Below are 22,675 nucleotides of genomic sequence, written 5' to 3' on the forward strand. Positions count from 1 at the left end.
AGAGTTCCATAAGCAATCTTGTCCCATCAGGTCTGTTCAGGTGCAGTTATTATTGTTCATTTCAGCCATATTCACAGCCAGCCAGGTGAGGATTACTTCTAAAAATAATGAAACTAAAATTAAGGATACCAAAGGAAAAAAAAAAAAAAGTGATATCAAAAGAACTATGGTAGAACGCGATCAAAGCCACGAGAGAGAGAGAGAGAGAGAGAGAGAGAGAGAGAGGGGGGGGGGGCAAACATAAATCATACGAGAAAGAAGCAGAAGTTATATTAAATAGAGAATAACACCGAAATCGAAAGGAAAACAAACAAAAGCGGTACTAAAAAAGAAGAAAAGCAATCGAACAACAATATCAAAAGGCAAAGAAACAGAAATGGCATCAAGAGGAAAATAAGAGAAGCGCAGATGAGAAAAACATGATAGAACTTCCGGCACGCGAGGATAGCTGAGGGAGTGGAGAAAATAAAGCGAAGTGGGTGGTGGAGGAGGAGGAGGAGGACGAGGAGGAGGAAAAAGAGAGACGGAGTGGGAGGGATTCAATAGAGAGACGGAGTGGGAGGGATACACGAGAGAGACGGAGTGGGAGGGATACACGAGAGAGACGGAGTGGGAGGGATACACGAGAGAGACGGAGTGGGAGGGATACACGAGAGAGACGGAGTGGGAGGGATACACGAGAGAGACGGAGTGGGAGGGATGCAGGAGAGAAAGGAGAAAGGGAAAATAAAGAGTGAAAAGATGAACGGGAATAAGCGTGAAGGAAAAAGGATGAGAATTAAGGATGGGAAAGAGGGATAGAGAGAGCGAGGGATAGAGAGAGCGAGGGAGAATGAGAATTTGTGGAAGAGAGCATGGGAGTGGGTGTGAGGGACGAGAAGATGGACGAGGAAAACTCAGGAAATGTATTGACGGAGTGAGAGGAAAGGAGATGAAGACAGGATGATTGTAATGGAGAGGGAGGAAGGGAGTGAATGAGAAGGGAGAGAATGAATCAAGAAAAGGGGACCAGGGAGGGCGCGAGAAAAACTGTGAACGAAAAACGAGAGGAGATGAGGAAATGAAATGATGGAGATGATAACTGGAGAGGATGAGAGGGAGAGAGAAGCTGAATATGGAGAGGATGGGAGGGGAGGAAAAGCGTGAGTGTGAAAGGAAGGAAAAGGGTGACAGGGAAGGTGAGGAGTGTGCGGGAACGGGTATGGGAAACGGGTATGGGAGTATGAGGGGAAGGCAGGGACAGGGGGGCGTAAAGTGGAGGGGAGAAAAAATGGAGAAGGAAATGGTGAGCATGTGACAAGAGATACAAGGCAACAGATATTATAAAACCACTGGAGGCGAGAGAGAGAGCAACAGGGAGAGTGTGTGAAGAGGTAGAGAGAGAGTGGGAGAAATAATAAATTGAGTGGGAAGAGGATAAGGAGAGGAAGACTATGAGAAGAGTAAGGAAGGCAGTGGAGGGGTAGGAAATGGACAGAGGGAGAAGAGAGTTGAAAAAAAAAATAAGGGAAAGATTTTATGAGGTGAAGAGATGACCAATATGACGGAGAATGAAATATACACAGAGAAAGAGACAGACAGGGGAATGAAATCTATATCTATATCTATATATATATATATATATATATAAAGAGAGAGAGAGAGAGAGAGAGAGAGAGAGAGAGAAATAAAAGCGACAAGACGAAAAATAAAAGCGACAACGTGATAAAAGTATTCGATTCAAAGTCCACACCAAACCCGTCCTCGTGAAACTCTACGATAAAGTTATAAATTGACATTCAAACCTCTTTTAAAAGTTAACTCACCCTCTTTATAAACTTTAGGCCAAAACTTCCTCTTCTGAATATCACTCCCCCTCCATGCACCTCTGCCTCTCCCTTCCCCCTCCATGCACCTCTGCCTCTCCCTTCCCCCTCCTTTCCTCCTCATACCTTTGCCCTCCTCAACCCCACCCCTCTCCTTCCTTCTCTTCAACTTCATTCATATTCCTCCTACTCGTCTTCACTCTCTTTTCCCTCCTCACCCCCGCCCCCTTCCTGCTTTTCCTTGCGTCCATCCCTCTTCTCCTACTCAACTCCATCCCGTCCTCCTCCTCACTTCAATACCCCTTCCTTTCAAGCACCCCCACCCCCCACCCCGTCTACTCATCTGCATTTCCACCTCCTTTCCCTCCCCAACTCCGCCTCATCACCCTTTCACCTTACACCCTACTCTCCTCTTCGCCTCCACTCCCTATTCCCGTTCCTCACCCTCCTTTCCCCTTCTTCACCTCCACCTTTGTTCTTCACCCTCACCTAAACCCCTTTCCCCTCAATTTCATTATTCTCACCTCATTTCCGCCATTTCTGCCTCCTCCTCTCCTACCTCCATCCCTCTCCCCCTACTCACCTCAACATCCCCTTCCCCATCTCACATCCATTCCACCATCCCCTTCCCCTTCACATTCACTCCATCATCCTCTTCCTCTTCTCACATCCACTCCATTATCCATTTCCCCTCCTTACACCCACCCCCACTTCTTATCACCTCCTCCCCTCCTCCACCAACACTTCCCCAGCCTCTCACAGCAACACGATACAGATCAACTTCCAAAGAGGTTCGGATCCGCTATTACGAGCACCTGAACTGGGGTATAAACAGGCGAGATCCGATTCTAACACAGCTATTGAATCCCTTATATGCGTCCTGGATATTGCGAGATTCTGATGTTCCAAATGCAGACAACATTTTCTTTTTACACCTGAGGATACATATACTATTTCTATATACCTTGCCTTAAAAATTATCCAAGTAGATAATTAGGCCACCTTGATCATGGGAAAGTTAAATATAATGTGGTTAAAATACTAGAGCTAACTCTGAGGACGATAACAATCTCAGCTTTATTTTTCAATGCATTCTAATCTGGACACAAAATTGAATCCCGTTTCCAAGGTCACATTAACTGAGCTTTAATTCCTTGCAACCATCGCACGTCACCTATTTGGCATTACTACCCACCACCTCTGTTGTGATGCGCTAGGTGTATCATGCTCAGGTCTGATGTTAAAGTATTAGTTAGGGTGTTTTCAAGGCATGTCGGTGGGGAAAAAGGACAAGCAGTGAACACGGTAAATGTGTATCGAATTCACGTCCATAAGCTACAAACTTCCCTGCAACAGCCATATTCAAACCCGCGACCACGTAATCTACAACCCACCCACTCCCAGAAGTTAATATACAGTACAGATGATGGGAGGCTTTTCGTCATCTGAGATTGGAAAGTCGCCACAAACTCTGACACGACAGAAATTATAACTAGCTATATTTCTGTGGTTATCTCCACCTGAATTTATTCAGCCTTGGAGTGACCTCTCCTCGTGTGAGCGTTAAGGCTACTGCCACTAACCTTACTGTAAACAATAAGGTCATATGGATGATTTAGACAGTCAGCGAAACAGCGTCCAATTTTTAGGTTTATATACAAGTAGCGATTGTGAACAGCGAGGTCAAAAGTTCCCATAATAATCCACCCAGTCGACTTCTCACTTCTCCCTTCTCGACGGATCACATCAAAGAGAAATATCAGTGGACAGAGAAATGTACCTCGATTCTTCCAGCTTAGGAATATTAGCCTCCAGAGGGCACTGAGAAGTAGCGGTGGTGGAACGGTGGCGAGCCCATAACTATGGTACAAGTTTTACCTGTACTTATGCACGCCTCTGGTGATCCGACTTCCCCACAACTGACGTTCTGTACAGACTCTTTCACTTAGTCATATCAATTATTCCTTTACACCCTAAACACTGTAAAAATAAACGAATTATGATCCATTTAATAACTGCTAATTAGATTAACCATATTCACCAGGCTCTGACAGTTTCGCAACGGTGTAAGGAAGTACTGATGCCAGCTGTAAAATTTGCTAAAATCTGAAATAGGATTCTAGGTAATCACATCTGGTTCACCTCGCCCCACAACTGGGTCAGACTGAGGCTTCAGATGTTTGGCACCACCACTTTTAAGCGAGTACAAAAGGGTCTGAAATATGATGGCCAGCCACATGAATTTCGATAAAATATGCTGATGCTTCATCCCTCACCACCTACAGTATATAAAAATGTATCCACCGCCCACATAACCCACGTGATCTACATAAATTGGAGCCTATCTAAATACCTACCTAGCGACCTAAATACCTTTTTACTTGTATAACCACCCACATAAAATATGCCTATATAAAAACTTACGTACACCCCTCAGTACCTACCTATCTACCTACTTTAATATGTATATACCTACATAAATATATACCAAACTAGGTACCTATTGACTTAAATACCTGCCCACCTACCAACTTACGTACCCAAGTAGACATCTACGCACGGAATAACCTACCTACCTTATTACGAACTTACTAATCTAAATACCTCCCCCCCCCCTCTCTCTCTCTGCGGCACTTTACTACAAGACACACTGGTTCACCTACAGTGGCCACGGTACGAACCAGACATCAGGAATGAGTGGAAATATTAGTAACCACTGTTGTATATTCACGACTCTGAGAATACCAACTAAATTTACATGTCGGGTTCGCAGTACAAATTTATGAATGCTGAGGGATGAAACTGAATATGCTAAGAGAAGCGGAAACAGCAAGCAATTACAATATCCCCCCCCCCTTTTTTTTAACCTCAAGATAGGGAGAGGTTGAACAGAAAAGGTTAAAAATAGGTTTCAATGCCATTAGGAGACACAAATGCAGCAGGTATAAATCCATAATTATTTTGCTTTAATACTGAGGGGAAATATATATAACGTTTACACTAGAAACATGGCACCAATGAATCCCGTATTCCGCCACCGCAGTGCATGGGCCTGAGATTCGACGAGGGCTACTCAAATGCTAACTATATCGGTCCAGTAAAACAATTTCTTATATGACAGAGGTTCGCATGTGGAAGTTTTTATAGGATTACAGTACGCAAGAACAAATAAAATAAACGGGAGACTCATGTAGATTTATGTCGAGCATGTTACCAAATTCACAGTTCCTCCTCTATCAACCTATCTACCTACGAAAAAGATATACTTCCTCCAAAAACTAACTACACTGTTTCGCTGTCTAAAAGAACATGGCGTCACTTATAATTCTTCCTTCACTTACTTATTTGCATACATTTCATCAATTTCCTAACCATCAACCTACTTACTGAAAAGAAAACAATAAAATCTTGTAAATTCCTTTCTTCACCCACCCACTGAACTGTCGAAAAGACCATGACGTTAACATGACCGTGTGTAAATCATCCTTTACTTACCTGATGTAAAACTTCTTAGTCGCCTTGACCACTTCGTTGTCACCTCACGCCAACTCCAGGTCACACAGATTTTGATTCCACTCTAAATATTCCCGTTCGTCTATTCACTCGCGCAAAAACACAGAAAAAAAAATGCGCACACCCATCTCTCGCACTACACACGAAGAGAGTCGGTCACTCTGTCCCAGAAACAGCTCACAGCCGGCAAGCTTAACCTGGTGAGTTTATCATTAGTTATTTTACTGATTAAACAAACACTATGAAAGAAAAGTGTTTTTGCCTTCCCTATCTCTCTCTAATCACGTAATATCATCCTCATTTCGGTCTACCTTAATATTTACTACAGAAATTGAGGGTTCGTTAGTAAAAAATGTATTATATATTTATTGACGGTATCTGAGTACGTATTTCACGGCCTCCACAATGCTCCCCCCCGGAGCTCAATTGCCAAATGTCTTTATTATCCCAAACCATCTATAACCCTCAAATGAAAACTCCACCATTAATTGTGACGTATAATTATAGAAGTGATAGAACAGGCATTAGAGATATAAGTAATATTTAACTAAACCATCTTTTCACATGCGCATCCAAATTTCACGCATCTCCCCCAAACCCCAAACCAGCCCCTCCCCACCTCCCGCTCCCCCTTCCCCCACCCTCCATCTACACCTGCGCAGCAACTCCTCTTATGAACCTAGGGATCTGAATGCTTGGTGTTTAAATGCAGTATGATATAATTTTAAACAATCAACTATGAAGCACTGACTGAATGTGTTTTCTATACTGTACATCATTATTCAAGTACATTTTTGTCTCCATATTTTCATTACAGTCCATCTCTAACCCCTGACTTCCTCTAATTCTCCTCTTCACCGCCTCCTCCACTCCCCCTACTTCCTTTCACCTCCTCTTTCTTCTCCACCCTGCAACCTCCACCCCTCGTTCTCTTCCAACTAAGCGTGCAGAACACATTCATTCATTCATTCTCTCTCTCTCTCTCTCTCTCTCTCTGACACTTTACTGCAAGACACATTGGTTCAGCTAAAGTGGCCGCTGTACGCACCAAGCATCAGGAATTGAGTGGAAATATTAATCACCATCGTTGTATATTCACGACTCTGAGAATAACAGCTAAATCTACATGTCAGGTTCGCAGTACAAAGTTAGGCATGCAGCAGGATGAAACTGAGTATGCTATTGCTAAGAGATGCGGAAATTGCAATTACAAGAAAGATTCCCCATTACTATCACCTTGCCCCACCCCCCTTTTTATCACCTCAAGATGGGCGAGGTTAATCAACGCCATGAGAAAACACAAATGAAGCAAATATTAATCCTTAATTATTTTAATACTTCGTGAAAAAATATATTTGATAGAAAAACGGCACCCATCAATTCTGTATGTCACGTCTGAAGTGTTGGGGCCTTAGATTAAACCAGAGCTACTCAAATACTAACTGTAACGACCCAGTCACACAATTTCTTATGTGACAAAGCTCAGCATGTGCAACTTTAGCTAGGATTACAGTATGCAAGATCAAATCAGACAACAGACAGAGGACTCAGGTACATCGCAAGTTTAACAAGTTACTACCAATCCATCGTGGCTCCTCTACCAACGTATTTACCTACGGGAAAAAAAATGTAATTCTTTCCTCCAGTTACCTACAAAAACACCTTTTTTTCACTAACTAGAACATGGCATGAGTAACTCTTCTGTCATTTATTTACTTACATATCTTCACTTTCCAAATTATCAACCTACCTACTAAAACCAAATCGTAAAATTAACTATCAAAAACAAAATATTTGAATCTTATAAGTTCCTGTCGTCACTTGTCTGCTTAACTATCGACAAGGCCATGGCCCTAACATGATCTCGTGCAATTCTTCCTTTACCTACCTTATAAACACTCCGTCATCTTGGCCCCTTCGCTGTCACCCTCACGCACACTCCAGGTTACACAGCTCTTGATTCCTCTCTTAATATTCCCGTTTTTCCTTTCACTCGCGCAAAAACACAAAAAAATAAATAAGAATAAAAAAAATGCACCCACCCACCAATCAGACAAGACAAGAAGTGAGTCGGCCACTCTATCCCGAAACAGCTCATGGCCGGCAAGTTTACCCTGTTGAGTTTATCATTGGTTATTTTACCGATTAAACAAACACTAACAATCAGCAGAATTTTTGCCTTTCTCATCTCCCTCTAATCCCATATCATCCTCATTATAATCTATCATAATAGGTAGTAGAGAAACTGACGATTAGGTAGTAAAAAATGTATTATATATTTATTGACGGTATCTCAGTACATATTTCACGGCCTTCCACAATGCCCCCCCCCCCCAATGCTCAGTTGCCAAATGCCTTTCTTAACCCAAACTACATATAACCCTCAAATGAAAACTCCACCATTAATCGTGATGCAGAATTATGGAACTGACAGAATAGGTACTAAAGATGCAACTAATATTTAACCGGACCATCTTCTTACACGCGCATCCAGATTTCGCGCATCTCCCCCACCCCACAAACCAGCCCCTCCCCACCTCCCACTCCCCCCTTCCCTCTACCCCTACATTACATCCTTCCACTCCCCCCCCCCCAGCCACACAGCGCAGCAACTCCTCTTATGAACCCGGGGATCTGACTGCATAGTTTGCTTAAATGTAGTATGGTATAAACACTCAATTAGGAAACATTAAGTGACTGAATATGTTTAATGTGTTTGCTATTCTTCATTAGCATCAGATAAGAATTTGTCTCCATATTTTCATTACTGTCCCTCTCTAACCCCCCGCCACATGCACCTTCCCCCTCTAACTCTCCTCTCTGCCGCCCCCTCACCCCACCTTCCTTTCACCGCCTTGTCATCCAGGTACCTACCATCCCTCCATTCTCTTTCAATTTTAAGCGTCCAGAATAGGTTCACCTCTCTCTCTCTCTCTCTCTCTCTCTCTCTCTCTCTCTCCAACACATCACAAACAGCTATACTTCACACCTCACAAAGCCACTACCACAACACTCACTACCGCACTACACGCCGACACACCTCACACCTCATACAACCACACCATACTACATCACTCAATGCTACACTGCGCCATACTACACGTATACAACACATCACACTGTCACAACACACCATACAACAGGCTTCCACACCTCACATTACCACACCACACACACATTGTCGCACTTCTTGTCTGGTCTTTCATGTCGAATTAACCCCCCTCCACACACACACACACACACACACACACACACACACACACACACACACACACACACACACACACACACTGGTAACCTAACACTACAATATGCTGATTACTAATTATGTGCAGATGCCTAAGATTCCTGCCCCATCATACTCGAGCAGCTCATTCGAGAGAGAACTAAAGCACCCAGAACGCGTGCATTCATTAAAAAAAAATATTCGATACCTTTGTGGTGTGATACAATATGATACATGGACGTAAGATTTTAAACTACGAACAGTACCAAATGAACGCTGTTGCACTTTTACAAATAATTTCAAAGGTCATCGCACCCACGAGAAACGAATAATTTTCAGTGGGTGTACTATGGACCACAAAAGTATCGGTGCACAATATGCGTGAAACATTTGGGACAACAGAACGATGGTCACTGAAATATTAGTGTTCGACATACCACACATTGGCATCGCCAACTTGCAATATCCTCTTGCAAACATTAAGCAAATGTTATGTTCATATAAACAGACATATCTCACACAGAGAAGTTGGTAATGTATCATGCGAGACAAATATATAGTGGGTAACGTGGTTCACATTGGTGGTTACACCTATCAACCCTCCCTCAACAGCAGCAGATGTTCGAATGTTTTCGGAAGGCATCGAACTCCCTGAGTACCGATACTTTTGTGACCCATATTAACTCCGCCAAGGCAGCAGCATACCCCGTTTTATGTTTTTCTTTACCTTGGGACGCTGTAGATGGATGCATTGACGCTTTGGCAGCTGGCGGTGGTGCTGCCCCTTTATAAAAATAGCCCTCTTCCCTCCCTATCCTCTGAACAGAGGATGGTGGAACTTCGGAATTTCGGCTTGCACTCCAACGAGTTCACGTTGAGATAACAGCACCGCCGCCGCCGCCGCTGCTGTTTCTTACTACTTCTACTGCTCTGCTGCTAATTCGATGACTTTGACCTTCGTCCTATTTCGCGAAAATTTAATTACCTGTTCCTCTAATGGTCCTCAGTCATTATTCAACATATGGTGCAGTCCCATCAAAGTTTTTCCACAGTGGTGCTAACAGACGGACAAACAAATAAAGCCTTTAAAACATCCTTGGCGGTGGTGATAATGCATTTCTACTCGCTTCAGCCGGAGAATGACTTTTGTGTTTAATTATGACGATCTCATCCAGCTGAAGAAAGACGTCGAAATTGAGATACTAGCATTCATTAACTTCTTCAGTACACGAGGTTCCCCTCATGTCTAACAAAATCATCTGCAGGAATCAATAGGGAAAATAAATCTTGAGTCGTCGTCGTCGTCGTCGTCGTCGTCGTAGTAGCAGCAGCAGCAGCAGCAGTAGTAGTAGTAGTAGTCGTATCAATATTAATAGTAGTAGTAGTAGTAGTTGCTGCTGCTGTTGCGCCTAGTTCATCTGAAACGCGAAGGAGTGAGCTGCAGGCTAAATTTGATCTCCCCACCTCCTCAGCCTCCTATCGGGGGATGGGGATGGAGATAAGGGATGTTTGTATAGAAGGGCAGTGAGGCCGCCGAGTTCTATCGGTGGCACCATATGATGGCATCCACGCAACAACGTACTGAAGGGGTTTACAGTAATACTCTACTAACCTACTTGGTTGCCTGTTTCTGGCCGTATGTTTACTCACTGTTCCTCATTGTCTCTTTGGCCTGAAGACGGACGCATTCACGTGGTGGCACTGATATAATCGGACGGTGAAGCTGCCCGGTTATACATCTATCTATAGCCAGAGGCCATAATCCTATAAGGGGTTGCCGTTTGACTTTACGTTAGCTGTGTTACGGGGAGCGGCACTAACCCACCGCTAACCCACTTGTTGACAAGGAGGGAACACGTATGGTTGGCTACACGGTTACCACCTAGCTTTGTATGTGGTTTCCTGGCTTACAGGAAACCATTAGGCTTGTCACTCAATATAAAGCCCCCTGAAAAGAAAAGGAGAGTAATGAAAAGCAACAGGAAAGATGGGAGAAACAGGAAGAGAGGAGGGCAGACACAGAAAAAGAATCATGAAGGTGAAGGAAGAAGTAGGCAACGTTGCATCAAGTGAGTGAACAAACGTCCCTTAATCTTCTCTCTAGACCCCAAATGAAGTATGGTGCACTGCAGGATGAGGACAACTTTAGTCTACGGTCTACGGGTTCACGTTCAGATGAGCCTAAGGAAGCAGCAACTACATCAGCAATTCATTACCTCTCAACGGAATTTTTTTTTTGCTACCATTTAACAATTTTATTAACGTTACAGACGTCGTCTTGCCGTGAAGGGGTTAATAAGGCCATATCTGACCCCTCCAGTTCGAATATTCACTCCTCTTCAGTTAAACTTCATGATAATGACGGGGTTCATGTCATTTTCACTCTTCCCCGTAAGACACCAGGGTATGTATTTTCAAAGAAACGTAACCAATTTTTGGATGAGGAAGCATCTCTGGTAGCGGCCCTGTCCGTCTGTCACTCAAGTTTTTCGGAAACGAGGTGCTTTACTTCAACGTATTTCAGCAAATGTAGCGATACCCCATATCAACGCCCTAAAGCTCCCACATCACGCCCGTTGACTCAGGCGATTTTACCAAAGCCCCATATTAGGGCTCTGAAGCTTACCCAGTTTTTTAGGACTTTTGTATTGGAAACATGTCTTTTTAACAGTTAATTATTACCACACACGACTTAGTTTTTCGTATTCCGTCACTAATATTCACTCCAATTTAATTATAAAATGGGGTGACTATGAGTAAAAATAAACGTATAAACAAGCATTCTTATACGCAAGTTCAGCTTAGCAGAGTATATAAATATAAGGATTATTCTTGTTGTAGCTGATGTTTTTCTGAGAAGCAAATTATATATATATATATATATATATATATATATATATATATATATATATATATATATATATATATATACACTGGTGTCTTGCAAATGACACAGTTCCGCAAAAACATTCTGAGCATCATGTTCACGGCAGGCTACTTAAAGCAAATGTGGTCTCTAAAATGCTAGAAACATTACGTTTCCCTCGACCAAGTTGTCAGCTATTATGCAAACACGATCAGTATATAAAGAGTCTTCTCAACAGGCCTCAGAGAAAACACTACCGTAAACACGTTCTTAACTCATCAACTCATTAAAGCGTAATAATTGTAACATCTAGGAAATACTATTAATAACTGATGGGCATGCGAAAAAAAAAAAAAAAAAGTTTTCGGGAAGCATGAGAAACTGAGGTTCTCACCAAAGTATACCACGCTCCGGTTTTGGATCATGGACTACCAACCGAGTAGCCCCGGACTAGTCAACCTTAGTCCAGAACATTTAAGGTAAGACACCGATCTATGCGCCTGACAGCATGACATGATCAACAACCTAATGGCACTTCTTAGTTTCCAACCCACGTATGCAAAGCAAGGTTGTCGATCCAACGGGCGTTTCTGAGCAGTACATTATCGATTAACACCGCATAAAAACATTAACCACTTTTTTTTTATTTTTTTTTATTTTTTTTTATTTTTTACTCAGTCCGTCGTCAACCATCACACTCAACACAATCTACCAAAGGAGCATTTTACAAGCTCTATGGATCGGTGGGTTTCTCTAAGCTGAATAAAAGCGTCTGACGTTAGCTTAAAAATAAAAAAAAAAAACTACAAAGAACTTAATTCTGGGCCAAAGCATTCATCAGGATCGTTTTGCTGTAGTGGGTTTCTCTGAGCATAATCAAATCATTTGACGTTGGCCGCAATATGCAACACGGTTCGTACTCCACAGCCAAAGCGTTAATACAGGCAGGGTAGCAAGACAAACGATCGCAAGTCTCGGTCCTCGTCCTCGTCCTCCTCCTCCTCACAGGCAGGGTAGCAAGACAAACGATTGCAAGTCTCGGTCCTCGTCCTCGTCCTCGTCCTCCTCCTCCTCACAGGCAGGGTAGCAAGACAAACGATTGCAAGTCTCGGTCCTCGTCCTCGTCGTCCTCCTCCTCCTCTTCTTCTTCTTCTACTTCTTCTTCTTCTTCTTCTTTTTCCTCCTCCTCCTCCTCCCTTCCCATGAAAAAAAAAGTACAGGAAAAAATACCAGCCCATAAAAGTGTAGGATGTTAAGTGAAGCCGAACACAGTGTCAACAACAGCAGTGACGAGCAACAGTGACTCCTTGTGACCTTGCACGGGGGTGGAGGTAACTAGCCCCTTCAGACCGAGGGCGCCATTTCTATCCTATTCTTGCTCCTACCAGACGATTTTCTTCAGCTTATGGGAGAAAAATCGCAGTAAAGGTGTTAATGGCACTGTACCAAAATCCCTCCAATTCTAAGGGTCTCTATGTAGAATATAATACCAGTTCTGAATGACACAATTTTCGTCTATCTATTGTCAGACGCCCTAATCCCGTTAAGGGTGGCCACAAACAAATCGTCTCCATCTCGCCCTGTTCAACGCCATTTCACTGCCCTACTCCGAGCTCACCCCCCCTCCTTTCTCATAAACCTCTCCACTCATCCCTCCATATTATCCTCGGCTTTTTTTCTTTTTTTTTATGAACGCCAAAGTGGTGACATGTGAAGGTGTGTAGCACGTGGGAAGACTGGTGGACCTCAAGGAACAGAATATCGAGACTACGCCTGGAGTTGGACACACAAAAAACAAGAATTTTGACAGAGAGAGAGAGAGAGAGAGAGAGAGACACACACACACACACACACACACACACACACACACACACACACACACACACACACACACACACACCATACTGAAGAGGCCAGTATACCAAAGTGTCTCTTCTCCGATACATAGAGTCAGGGGAAGCACAGGAAGCAGTATTGGGAAGGTTTCTAGCAAAATCAGGGCTAAAAAATCTGAGAGGGAAAAATGTACGAGTGAACCCTGGAATGAGTGACTTATGATGCAGTGGAGAGGTTGGGGCAAGAGAGGTCAGGAGGGGGAGGAGGGGAGGGGAGGAGGAGAAGGAGGGGAAGGGAGGAGGAGAAGGAGGGGAGGGGAGGAGGAGGAGGGGGGGAGGGGAAGAGGAGAAGGAGGGGAAGGGAGGAGGAGAAATAGGGCAGAAGGTAGGCAGGAGGAAAGGAAAGAGTAGAAGATGGGAGTTATGGAAGGCAGAGGGAGGAGAAAGGACAGAGGGAGGTTGGAGGAGAGATGTGAGGGAGGAGGAAGGACAGAGGGAGGTTGGAGGAGAGATGTGATGGAGGAGGTAGAAGAAGGGAGAGCAAGGAGGACGGAAGAAGGAGGCAGCAGAGGGGGGGAAAGGGGAAACAGAGCTGGGGAAAAGGAGGAAAGAGGAGGCTAAAAGGAGGGAAGACGAAAAAAGAGTTGGGAAAGGAGGAAGGGAGACGCAAGAGTGGTGGAGAGGAAGCTAAAAGAGAGGACGTGGATTGGCAGGAAAGGAGGGGTAAAGGGGTGGCTGGAGATGGGGGAAGGAGAGGAGGGAGATGGGGGGGAGGAGAGGCAAGAGATGGTGGAAGGAGAGACAGATGAGGGAAGGAGGGGCAGAAAATGTGGAGGGGAGGGAGAGGAAGGAGATGTGGGGAAAGGAGAGGAAGGAGATGGGGGGAAGGAGACGAAGGAGATGGGGGAAGGAGACGAAGGAGATGGGGGGAAGGAGACGAAGGAGATGGGGGGAAGGAGACGAAGGAGATGGGGGGAAGGAGAGGAAAGAGATGGGGGGAAAGGAGAGGCAAGAGATGTGGGGAAAGGAGAGGCTGGAGATGGGGGTAAGTCGAGGTAGGAGAGGGGGGGTAAGAAGAGGTAGGTGAGAGGGGTAAGGAAAGGTAGGAAAGGGGGGTAAGGAAAGGTAGGAGATGGGGGTAAGGAGAGGCAGGAGATATAGGGAAAGGAGAGGCAGAAGATGGAGGGAAAGAGAGGCAGAGAAGGAGTGAAGGGCGGGAAGAAAGAAAACGGTGGGGAAGGAAAAAAAAAAAAAGGGGAGAGCGAAGAGGGGAAATTGGGAGACACGAAAAATGGCAAGGAGGGGGGAGGATGAAACTGATTGAGAGGAGAGATGAGATGAGGAGGAGATGAGAGGGAAGAGAACTGTACAAGAAGGAGACGTGGGAAGATAAAAATGAATACCTGTGCTAATGACCTACGTACCTGGGGCATCCTGAGAAGTGGAGGGCCGAGCGAGAGTGAGTGAGTGAGTGAATGAGGAAATGAGAAACTGAGGATATGAGAAATGGCGAGATCGCAAACGTGTGTGAATTAGAACGAGAAATTGTATAACTGCACATGTGAAACATTTTAAAGCCTTGCATCTTAATTTTTATGTAGGAATGCAAGAATGTGTGTGTAAAGGAAAACAGATAAAAAGACGAACTGTGAGAAAAGAAATTGGGAAACGAAAGGACAAACTGAGAAGAGGACAACAGGGGAACGATATGGATGAAAAGTTGGAGGAATGAAAAAAACAATGATGACTGAGAATGAGAAAAGAAGAACGAGTTGGGCTAAATGGGAATGGGGGAGTGAGCAGGCTAAGGAGGTGCAGTGAGGGGACGGTTAATATGGGGAAGACATTTTTTTTTTTTAAGGTTATTATTGTCATCTTCACATTATTTTACGTAGTTTAGGTAATGACCTCTAGTACTAAAAGGGTTAGAAACAAACTCAATTAACCTCAGCGTCTTTTCTAGTTGATTCATCCAGCTAGCGTTTGATTTTTTTTTCCAGATGGGTAAATAATAGGAACCTGAGTTTTAATTACCCTCTCATGGTCGGTGTAGCTCTTGTGTCCTATTCCAGCTAAACGTAAAATGACTGTACAAAGCCGAGAATGAATCATATAATTTTCAGTGTTTTTAAGCTGAACAAATCCGCGTGGCAGATGCAAAAATCGTCCCAAAAAATCTACAAGGGTGTGTCAGTGATGAAAGAATTAAATTACAGATCAATGAGTGAGAAACTGGCATTCGTGGGGGGGAGTGAGAGGGTTAGAAGGGGGATAGGAATAACTCACTGACTCACGTATTGTGGCTGGTTTATTCTTGCTAATTTTGGACGATTTTAATATATTTTTAGAAAGGCCTATGGTACTGAAAGGGTTAATGAAGGCTTTTATCTAACCCCTACAGCTCGAAAAACCTCTCCTGAGCTGGAAAAAAAAATGCGTGTCAGAAGGAAATATAGAACAAGAAATATATCTGTCTAAACATGATAAAAAATATAATGACAGACGCTGGCTAAACATTCCGTCGGCAAAGAAAACTAGAAGGGCGAGGTCAAAGTGAAGGCATGAGGTAATGAATGAACCCTAGTAAACATTCCACAAAGATTAGGTAATGGAGGGAAGGCATTAAATCGCTCCGTCTTGAACTTGATTTAGAGCTGGTTTAAAAGAAAAATTAGCCACTCATCGTTTATAAGGAGAAACCAGGTTACCAAAAAGTAAGCTAGTTTACAGGAAAAAAGTCCAGTTTAAAGGATAACAGATGCCAGTACTCTGAAACGATAAACCAGTTTACAGAAGAGACACTTTACAGGAAAAAAAAAGTCAGTTTACAAGAACAAAAAACAAGTTTACACGAAATACAAGGTAGCTTAAAGGGAAAAGAAGCCAACTTGCAGGAAGATGAAGCCGGCTTACTGGAGAAAAGAGGCGGCTAGCAGAAAACTAAACTAGTTTACAGGAAAAAGCCATTTTACAAAAAAAAAAAAAAAAAGTCACAACAGTTTACTGGAAAAGGAAGCTAGATTACTGTACATGAAAAAAGAAGACAGTCAGCCACTTAACAAGAATAAACCTCTGAATCAGTTTAAAGGGAAAAAAGTCACTGGAAGTCAGTTTACAGTAAAAATAATCCACTCTCACCCAATTAAAAAAAAAAATACCCACTTACTTTATAGGCAAATAATCATTCAACCAGGATGCATGAAAAAGTTACTCAGGTAATTTACAGGAAAATCAAGCCAATCACAGCCATGTAACTTGAAAAACTAGAGGGGTATTTACTTGAACCGGTACCTGCGCCAAACCACACACAACAGCTGTACAAGTAAAACTGCCTTAGTGTACTTAGCTACTGTGTACTTATCATTTACCGTACTGTGACCTAAGATTTGACAGATTAATCCTTGGGTCATTAGGAATACCGACACAAATTACATCATAATCTTCCCATAGTTTTTTTCTGTATGCCAGTGGATAGCAAACAATTCCACAGAAGTGACAAATCATACGTTCACTTTTGCTTGTGAAGGAAGAGTCGGGTACAAAAATTCGCCCAATATTTCACTTCTGTACTTCTTTCTTTCCTCGATGAGCTGATAATCCTTTACTGCGAGCCTTGGTATATTTCTGTGTCCACAATGATTTTCTTCGATGCGTTAGGAAGGAAAGTGACGAACATACTCGAAATGTGAAATTGATGCAATGGAATGATATGCGAACTTTCATTCCTGACCGTACAGAGCCACTTCCAGCTTACAAGGAAAAACGGTCGCTCAATAATCACATCTCACGGGTTATGTAACTGGGAATATAGCTCTCCTTGCTCTGTACTCTGCATTAGCTTCGCCTCCCTCTTACCCTACTTAGGGTCTCAAAATTATGCACTCACAACTCTTCCCTATTCGTCTCTCTCCCACTCCTCTCTGCCTGTATCTCTTATTCTTCCAGAGTAATTTCCTCTCTCTCTCTCTCTCTCTCTCTCTCTCTCTCTCTCTCTCTAATAAATAAAAAATAAACATATACAATAATAAAATTATATATAAATATATATGAATATATATTTTATATATATATATATATATATATATATATATATATATATATATATATGGAGCCTCTGTGGTACAGTGGTAGAGTGTGCGTTTCGTACACGGGTGAACCAGGGTTCGCGCCCCGCCAGGGTAATAAACTGTGGGAGTGTTCACCCGGCCACGTACTGCTTTGGCGGACACAAGGGGTGCTGTGGTTGAACCAGTGTCGCATACTATATAGTATGCTTGCACCCAGTCGGCTTGCGCGGGCCGATTACACTTGGTTCACAGACTTACACATCCAAAACCACTACAATTACACTTACAAGCACTTCTCACCCTATATACAATCTCTACCATACAGCCAAAGCCACTTGGTAGAGATACATTGGCAGTATCGTCCCGACTTCGGTCGGGATAGGCCGGTCCTACAGTGGATACTTAAACGGATGATGATATATATATATATATATATTATATATATAGATACATATATATTACATATATAAATATATACATTACAGTATATACAATATGGATACACTTAAGTAGATGTATATATAAATAATTACATGCAGATACGTGTATAAATATACATGTGACTATATATGTACTGTATATATGTGCAGACACACTGACTGATAGCTATGTATATATTTTTTCGTCTCACCCACTGGTTTCTTCCTTGTTTCCTTCCATTCTCCAGCTACCTCCTGTTCACCTCTGCTCCCTCCACGTCGTCGTCTCCCTCCCAGCTCAATTATCCATCCTCTCGCCTGTAGCTCATTAATTTCCGCGCTCTTATCGGCCTCTGCTGATTATTTATGCAGGCGGGGCAAGGTGGGAGCGGGCCAGGTGAGAGGCTGTCCTAATTAATGGTCCGTCAGCCTTACCACTCCGCTCCTCGCTTCGCTGTTTATGTGTGTATCAGGTTTCACGCGTCCCACGCCCCTCTTTCACGTAATCCTCTCTCCTCTCTACACTACCATCATTTCTCTCCTCATGCTCCTTAATCTCTCTGGCTGTCTATCCCTGTTCTTGTCTCTTCGTCTAACTGTCCTGTCTGTCTGTCTCTTTCTATCAGTCTATATGTCTGAAAAGAAAAAAAGTATCGAGGTTATAATATTACTAATCTTCGATTTATACTCTGACCCAGATATCCAGGTAGGCCTATATACAGTCACTGCGCGGTGCATTAGATCTGTGCCACTGAGATAGAAAATACGGTTACCATCGTCATTCATACCTTATTCACTGTCCTTCTTCCCCATTCACTATTCACTTTTGTCTTTCTTACCCTCTTCTCTCTAACTTGTTTTTTTTTTTTTTCCCTACTCTACCTAGAGCACTGGCAAACTAACTCGCTCCTACATTTCCTCTCTTCACAATCTCACTAATTCACTCCTCCTTTGCTACTTCAGTCTTTCTTACTGCTACCAAAATTTTCCTTTTTACTTCACTCTCTTCCTTATCCTTTCCTTCGCTTTTACTTGAAATTCTGTTCAGTTAACCTGTCTCTTCTTATACCACTGTCACTCTTACCTAATCCCCTTTCCTTCACACTCTTACTACTACATTCTTACCCGCCTCTTCACACCACCTGGACTCCTTCATTTTCACTGACCAGTTACGTGTTTCTCTTTGGCTACCGTCCGATGATCATACCTAGTTAAATGTTTCTCTTTGGTTACCGTAAGATGATCATACCTCCACTATTATTTCCGTTGCCGCAATGATCTCTGTTGTTACGCTGCCATTGATCTTTTTAATGTAAACACTCAATCAACCCCGACCACTGGCTCCACTAACACCAAGGCTCAGGAGGATTTAAGAATTTCATCAGGACATCTCACTTTGTTCTTACTATACTTCAACTTTCTTTTTTCTTAGTATAGGGGAGACTTTAAGAACCGGTGGGGTGGGACATCTTATTCATCAATCCCTTCACTATAAGATGTCCTCTCTAAAATGTATCAAACTATTTATTCATAAGCAGGAATAGGATTGATAAGATGTCCTCGACGTCGAATGTCTTATCAGTTTCTTTGTCCTGATTTATTGTTCAGTAATTATGATACGACGTTTATCATGCATAAATTATCCATCCTTTCCTGATACCTCTCTGACATCCATTTTCTCCTGTGTTCTCTGTCCTGCACCAATACTTCCTTCCGTATCTCTGTTTCACTTCGAAATTAATATACTGTTTCTCGCCCAAATCTCTCCTTTTTTCCCTTTTCCTTGCATTCTCTACTTTCCAGTCTAGTGTACATTTTTTCTCATCCCATATTCTTCATTTTTCACTCGTCTTCTCCCATCCCCCTCTCCTAAGTTTCATTGTAACCCTTCCCTCCCTCCTCACTTTTCATCTCCATGTGTCTTCTAAACCTCCCTCCTTTCCTTCCAATCTTCCCGAACTTTTTCTTTTCCCCTTTTGATCTTCCCTTTCCTACTTCCCACCCTTCTTCATCCATCTCTCTATCTCCCCTCTTCTCTTCTTTTCCCATATGTAATCATTCTTTTTCTCTCCATCTTTGCTCTACTCTTTTCCTTTTCTTCTCTTCTCTATCCCCCGTGTGTATTCTCCACTCTTCTCCTCTCAATCTACCATTTCCATGTCAGTTTTTCCATGCTGCATGGTGGTTTTTCTCACTTTTTCCTGGAGGGTTTGGTGGTGGGGGGAGCCTTCTTGCTTTAATATCCTTATCCTTCAGCATGTAGAGTTAGATATTGTAGTCATAGTTTTCTCTAACAAGCAGCCTCGAAAGGACCATAAGGTCTGTTGCTGTTTGCTTTCCTGTGTAATCCTTTTCTACTTCACTACTCGCTCCAGTCTCTGTCTGTCTGTCTGTCTGTCTGTCTGTCTGTCTGTCTCTCTCTCTCTCTCTCTCTCTCTCAGGTCACCAAAACTCCATCTCAAGAGGAGCCAAAAACTCAGCCCCTTATTATTGGCCTTTAAAAGTCCTAAACTGTTGACGGGATGAGTTCAGGGCAGGTCGACCTACTTCCAAAGTGATTTACAGGACGGTGGGGCTAATTTACAGGTTGGCAGGTTATTTACAGGCTGGTTCGGGTGACAGGGAGGGTGTGACAGGGTACAGAGGGCATAGAAATGTGAGAAGGAGGAGGGAGAAAATTAAGAGAGGTGGGAAGTGATTTGAGAGAAGGACGCTAAGGAGAGAGAGTAGATGAAAAGGGGTAGAAAGGTGGGTGGAGAGAGAGAGAGAGAGAGAGAGAGAGAGAGAGAGGAAGGCAGAGTAGGGAGACGCTATTTAAATGGGGATGAGCGACTGAGGGTAGTCGTCTATGGAGAGGGCATGGATGGTGCAAGAGAATGTTAAGATCGTAGAAAGTGGGAGAGAAGAAGCGGGAGAAAGTAAAAAAGTAGCAAGACAGGAAAAGGGGATAGGAGGCGACAGGAGAATATGGATGAGGTGCAGTGACAGGAGAGGGCATATGAAGGTAAAAGTAATGTCAACAAGGATAACAAGAAGCGGTGCCATGGCACAGCAAACCCCTCCCCGGGAGTCATTTTAGTGCTGATGTATAAACACAACAGGATATCTAGTCAATTGGGTGAAAATTGACGATTTTATGCCCATTTGAAATGCTAGGCCCGACCCACCTTATACTGACCCCCTACCGCTTATTGGGGGGTGACCGCCCTAATGTAATTAGGCATGTCATAGGATGAAGATTCAGATGCACCTTTTGGTGTGGGTTTCATGTCGATATGACGAATTTGAAATGAGTTATGACGATTTTTTTTTTTTCACATTTTCTGGGCCTACTGCCTGGGCCCTGGCCCAATTTGGCCCAACTTATAACCAGGTGATCAGGTGGTCATAGTCCACCAACCCTGTAATTTTGGTCAAAATCGCATCAGTAGTTTTCGCGTAAAGTTGTTGACAGACAGACAGACAGACAAACAGACAGAGACACACTAACACACAAACAAACAGACACACCGAGTGAAAACAATACCCGTCCCCGAGCCCATTCGGGGCGGGAACGGGTAATAATAGAAGAGAAGGACCTGGAGAAAGTAAAAAAGTACTAGGTAGAAAAGAATTGAGAGATGATAATTTGAGCAGACAGAAGGCATGGGACGGCCTGAGGAGAGTAAAATGTGGGAGATGGGAGAGAGGAAATACGTCAGACTTTGAAAGGAGGAAGAGAGGAGAGGGAATGAAAGCGAAAGTTGGTAGAAGTGGTGAGAGGGTATAAAGGAGACGATGAAAGGAAGGGTGACGGGCAGGGCATGGGAAAGTGTGAGAAGGGAGGGCATGGGAAAATGTGAGAAGGGTGAGAGAGAGAGAGAGAGAGAGAGAGAGAGAGAGAGAGAGAGAGAGAGAGAGAGAGAGAGAGAGAATGTGGGAGTTAAAAGAATGCAGAGGTGGGTGGATAAAAATGGGCCTGAGAGACAGTGGGTTAATGAACAGGTCGACGAGGGTGACGGGGAGGGTATGGGGCGGTGTGAGAGGGGAAGGAGAGAAAGGAGACAACAAGAAGGGGTAGGGGAGACACTGGCATGGAAGAAAGTTGGTGGAAGATGATAGGAGAGTCTTCAAGAGAATTTACTGAAGAGGTATAGTGGAAGGCCAAGCTGATGGATGTGGGCGGGAAGGTTTTACTCACTACAGTCCGATGGTGTATTATTTATTCTATTCTTAATATCTGCAGACAATTTTACCTCAAGATGGACTTTTCTAACAGCAGCGGTTGGATATAGCCTTCCTTCCTTACACCCTTCAATAAGAGACATTTCTCCTAAGCTGAAGTAAGTCATCTGAAGATTGCAAGAATAAACCAAGAAAAGAAGTTACCAGTCTGAAAAGTTAGGATGATAGGACGGTGGGAAAGACGGAAGAGGAGATGAGAGGGAGAAAAGAACTGGAAGACTATAGGACAGAATGGGTGAGTAGGTAGTCAATTAGAAGGATCATGAGAGAGAGGGTGACCGAGAAGGCATGGACCGGTGCAAGAAGGTAACAGAGTGGGAGAAATGTAGTACAAGTGAAAAGCCAAGAATGAGGGACAGTAATTTAGTAGGAGATTTACTACAGACGAGGTCAGGGGCAAGGGAGGTTGACACAAGGGATATGGCAAGGTATGAGAGGACAAAAGGTAGGCTAAAGGTACGTAATATGAAGCAGTGCGAAAGAAGAGGGAGAGGGTGAAAAAAGAACTGGGAAGTAGGACACGCTAAGAGAGTGGCAGTAGGAGGACTGGAATGAGGGTACGAGGGAGGTTAACCCTTTACCACTTATTGGCATGAAAGTGTAGTTTGGGAGGAGTTTCAAAATTTAATAAAGGGGCCACCCCGTCCAAAGTTTGGACCTATGAGCCTCAAAACAATGAACTGGTAGTCAAAGAGAGGTACGCTAAGTAGGTTACATGCA

The sequence above is a fragment of the Coenobita brevimanus genome, chromosome 68, assembly GCF_032717465.1.
Source record: "Coenobita brevimanus isolate Jiangsu-jjx chromosome 68, ASM3271746v2, whole genome shotgun sequence".
Classification (NCBI taxonomy): Eukaryota; Metazoa; Arthropoda; class Malacostraca; order Decapoda; family Coenobitidae; genus Coenobita; species Coenobita brevimanus.